This window comes from Bombina bombina, chromosome 11 (assembly GCF_027579735.1).
Source record: "Bombina bombina isolate aBomBom1 chromosome 11, aBomBom1.pri, whole genome shotgun sequence".
NCBI lineage: Eukaryota > Metazoa > Chordata > Amphibia > Anura > Bombinatoridae > Bombina > Bombina bombina.
The window spans coordinates 38,044,212-38,049,583 of record NC_069509.1 but is presented as its reverse complement, the minus strand read 5'-3'; positions in this window follow the sequence as shown (position 1 = coordinate 38,049,583).

Here is a 5,372-nt window from a genome sequence, read left to right as displayed (position 1 = left end):
CCAGAAGCAATAAAAAATGAGACTTAAATAATGTGGAGACAAAAGTGACGCCCATATTTTTTCGCGCCAAATAAGACGCCCACATTATTTGGCGCCTAAATGCTTTTTGGCGCCAAAAATGACGCCACATCCGGAACGCCGACATTTTTGGCGCAAAATAACGTCAAAGAATGACGCAACTTCCGGCGACACGTATGACGCCGGAAACGGAAATAGAATTTTTGCGCCAAAAAAGTCCGCGCCAAGAATGACGCAATAAAATGAAGCATTTTCAGCCCCCGCGAGCCTAACAGCCCACAGGGAAAAAGTCAAATTTTAAGGTAAAAAAAGTTAAATTAAAATGCATTATCCCAAATATGAAACTGACTGTCTGAAAAATAAGGAAAGTTGAACATTCTGAGTCAAGGCAAATAAATGTTTGAATACATATATTTAGAACTTTATAAACAAAGTGCCCAACCATAGCTAGGAGTGTCACAGAAAATAAGACTTACTTACCCCAGGACACTCATCTACATATAGCAGATAGCCAAACCAGTACTGAAACGAGAATCAGCAGAGGTAATGGTATATATAAGAGTATATTGTCCATCTGAAAAGGGAGGTAAGAGATGAATCTCTACGACCGATAACAGAGAACCTATGAAATAGACCCCTTAGAAGGAGATCACTGCATTCAAATAGGCAATACTCTCCTCACATCCCTCTGACATTCACTGCACGCTGACAGGAAAACCGGGCTCCAACTTGCTGCGGAGCGCATATCAACGTAGAATCTAGCACAAACTTACTTCACCACCTCCATCGGAGGCAAAGTTTGTAAAACTGAATTGTGGGTGTGGTGAGGGGTGTATTTATAGGCATTTTAAGGTTTGGGAAACTTTGCCCCTCCTGGTAGGAATGTATATCCCATACGTCACTAGCTCATGGACTCTTGCTAATTACATGAAAGAAAGCTGCCTGAAGAACTTTTCTACCAAAAACTGCTTCCGAAGAAGCAAATACATAAAAACGGTAGAATTTAGTAAATGTATGCAAAGAAGACCAAGTTGCTGCTTTGCAAATCTGATCAACTGAAGCTTCATTCTTAAAAGCCCATGACGTGGAGACTGATCTAGTAGAATGAGCTGTAATTCTCTGAGGCGGGGCTTGACCCGACTCCAAATAAGCCTGATGAATCAAAAGCTTTAACAAAGATGCCAAAGAAAATGGCAGAAGCCTTCTGACCTTTCCTAGAACCATAAAAGATAACAAATAGACTACAAGTCTTCCTGAAATCTTTAGTAGCTTCTCCAAAGAATTCTTAGGATTAGGAACACAAAGAAGGGACAACAATTTCTCTATGAATGTTGTTAGAATTCACAACCATAGGTAAGAATTTAAATGAAGTCCGCAAAACTGCCTTATCCTGATGGAAAATTAGAAAAGGAGATTCACAAGAAAGAGCAGATAATTCAGAAACTCTTTTAGCAGAAGAGATGGCCAAAAGGAACAACACTTTCCAAGAAAGTAGTTTAATGTCCAAAGAATGCATAGGCTCAAAAGGAGGATATGTAAGGCCTTCAAATTAAGACTCCAAGGAGGAGAGATTGATTTAATGACAGGCTTGATGTGGACCAAAGCCTGTACAAAACAGTGAATATCAGGAAGCTTAGCAATCTTTCTGTGAAATAAAACAGAAAGAGCAGAGATGTGTCCCTTTAAGTAACTTGCAGACAAACCTTTATCCAAACCATCCTAAAGAAACTGTAAAATTCTAGGAATTCTAAAAGAATGCCAGGAGAATTTATGAGAACAACATGAAATATAAGACTTCCAAACTCGATAATAAATCTTCCTAGAAACAGAATTACGAGCCTGTAACATAGTATTAATCACTGAGTCAGAGAAACCTCTATGACTAAGCACTAGGCGTTCAATTTCCATACCTTCAAATTTAATGATTTGAGATCCTGATGGCAAAACGGACCTTGAGACAGAAGGTCTAGCCTTAATGTAAGTGGCCATGGTTGGCAGCTGGACATCCGAACAAGATCTGCATACCAAAACCTGTGAGGCCATGCTGGAGCTACCAGCAACACAAACGATTGTTCCATGATGATTTTGGAAATCACCTTTGGAAGAAGAACTAGAGGCGGGAAGATATAAGCAGGTTGGTAACACCAAGGACCTGCTAACACATCCACTGCTTCCGCCTGAGGATCCTTGGACCTGGACAGGTACCTGGTAAGTTTCTTGTTTGGATGGGAAGCCATCAGATCTATTTCTGGAAGACCCCACATCTGAACAATCTGAGAAAACACATCTGGAAGGAGCGACCACTCCCCCGGATGTAAAGTCTGACGGCTGACATAATCCGCTTCTTAATTGTCTATACCTGGGATATGAACCGCAGAAATTAGACAAGAGCTGGATTCCGCCCAAGCAAGTATCTAAGATACTTCATGGCTTGGGGACTGCGAGTCCCACCCTGATGATTGACATATGCCACAGTTGTGATATTGTCTGTCTGAAAACAAATGAATGGTTCTCTCTTCAACAGAGGCCACACCGGAAGAGCCCTGAAGATAGCATAGAGTTCTAAAATATTGGTTAGTGAGCTCACCTCTTGAGGTTTCCAAATCCCTTGTGCGGTCAGAGATCCCCAGACAGCTCCCCAACCTGAAAGACTTGAATCTGTTGTGATCACAGTCCAGGTTGGATGAACAATAGAGGCCCCTTGAACTATAGGATGGTGATCTAACCACCAAGTCAGAGAGAGTCGAACATTGGGATTTAAGGATATTAATTGTGATATCTTTGTATAATCCCTGCACCATTGGTTCAGCATACAAAGCTGGAGAGGTCTCATATGAAAACGAGCAAAGAAACTTGGCGTCAACTAAGACGCCGGAATTGACGAATTTCCGTCATCGGACATAACTTCCCGCAAAAAAAAATTCTTGCACCAAGAATGATGCAATAAACTTTGGCATTTTGCACCCTTGCTAGCCTAATTTTGACCGCAAAATTTATATGAAAGAACAGTCAATTGAAAAAAGACTATACCCCAGGTAAGAAAAATATTATCCTAAAATATGCTTTTCCCAAATATGAAACTGACAGTCTTTAAAAAGGAAATATACATAAACCTGACTCATGGCAAATATAAGTACAATATATATATTTAGAACTTTATATTAATACATAAAGTGCCAAACCATAGCTGAGAGTGTCTTAAGTAATGAAAACATACTTACCGAAAGACACTCATCCACATATAGCAGATAGCCAAACCAGTACTGAAACAGTTATCAGTAGAGGTAATGGAATATGAGAGTATATCGTCGATCTGAATAAGGGAGGTAGGAGATGAATCTCTACGACCGATAACAGAGAACCTATGAAATAGATCTCCCATGAGGAAAAACATTGCATTCAATAGGTGATACTCCCTTCACAACCCTCTGACATTCACTGTACTCTGAGAGGAATCGGGCTTCAAAATGCTGAGAAGCGCATATCAACGTAGAATCTAAGCACAAACTTACTTCACCACCTCCATAGGAGGCAAAGTTTGTAAAACTGAATTGTGGGTGTGGTGAGGGGTGTATTTATAGGCATTTTGAGGTTTGGGAAACTTTGCCCCTCTTGGTAGGATTGTATATCCCATACGTCACTAGCTCATGGACTCTTGCCAATTACATGAAAGAAAGTAACATTCTGCGTCATTGCGAGCCTAAGCCCACGAACATTTTGAAAGAAACTGACTCCAGGAACCCCAGGTAAGTCTAAAAAACTCCCATAAACATAATTTCCATCCTGAAACTGTTAGACTGCAAACAGAAATACACAGACCTGACTCATGGCAAATATATACAATATACATTTAAAACTTTAAAAGATAAAGTACCAAACATAGCTGAGAGTGTCTTAAAAAATTATATAAACTTACCAGAAGGCACCCATCTACATAAAGCAGACAGCCAAACCAGTACTGAAACATATCAGCAGAGGTAATGGTAGAGGAGTATAATGGCGATCTATAAAGGGAGGCAGCAGATGAATCCCTGCGACCGATTACAGAGAGCCTTAGAATAGATTGCCCATAGGCGAAAACATGACATCATCAGGCAATACTCCCTTCACATCCCTCAGACAAACACTGTACTTTGAGAGGAACTGGGCTTCAATATGCTTAGAAGTGCCTATCACAGCAGAAATCAAGCACAACTTGCTTCACCACTTCCACAAGGAGGCAATGTTTGTAAAACTAAAGGTATGAGTGAGTTGGGAGGTGTATTTATAGGCATTTTGAGGTTTGGGAAACTTTGCCCCCTCCTGGTAGGAATATATATCCCATACGTCACTAGCTCATGGACTCTTGCCACTTACATGAAAGAAAATAAGATTTAAACAAAATATCCAATTTCCTCAAAATAGCAGTTTCAGGAATGGGAAAAAATGCGTATGATAAAAGTAAGGTAATAATCAAAAGCAAGCAACTTAGCCCTCTAAGAAACAAATGAGAGCAGAGAGCAAAAGAGGGAGAGACTTAGCCCCTTAACGACGCATGTCGTGCAGGGTACGTCTTACACAAGCTGGTCTTTAAAGACCAGCGACGTACCCTGTACGTCGTTAAGGGTTTCAAGCGGCTGGAAGCGATCCTGATCGCTTCCAGACGCTTTCAAGGTATTGCAGTGATGCCTCGATATTGAGGCATCACTGCAATACCTTTTTAGGCCCTCTCTGCATCGGCCAGTGATGGTGCCGATCGTTGGTGGGTGGGAGCCATTGTAGGGAGGTGGGTGGGCGGCCCATCACTACTTCCTTCCGGCTGTGGTTGATGCCGGAAGCGCCCGCGATCTAGCCAGAAACCAATTGCTGGTTGAAAATGTTTTGCGGGGAGAGGGTGGTGGGTGCAGAGGAGGGGTGATCTGGGGGTGATCTGGGAGGGGGATGGGGTAGGGTATGGAGGGAAGCAGCTACACTACAGAAAATGTTAAAAAAAGAAAAAAGGTTAAAAATAAATAAATACTTATTTTAGTACTGACAGACTTTCTGCCAGTACTTAAGATGGTGGGGACAATTGTGGGGTGGGGGAGGGAAGAGAGGTACTTGGGAGGGATCAGGGGGTGGGATGTGTCAGGTGGGAGGCTGATCTCCACACTAAAGCTAAAATTAAACCTACAAGCTACCTAATTAACCCCGTCACTGCTAGGCATAATACAAATTTGGTGCGTAGCGGCATTTAGCGGCCTTCTTATTACCAAAAAGCAATGCCAAAGTCATATATGTCTGCTATTTCTGAACAAAGGGGACCCCAGAGCAGCATTTACAACCATTTGTGCCATAATTGCACAAGCTGTTTGTAAATAATTTCAGTGAGAAAC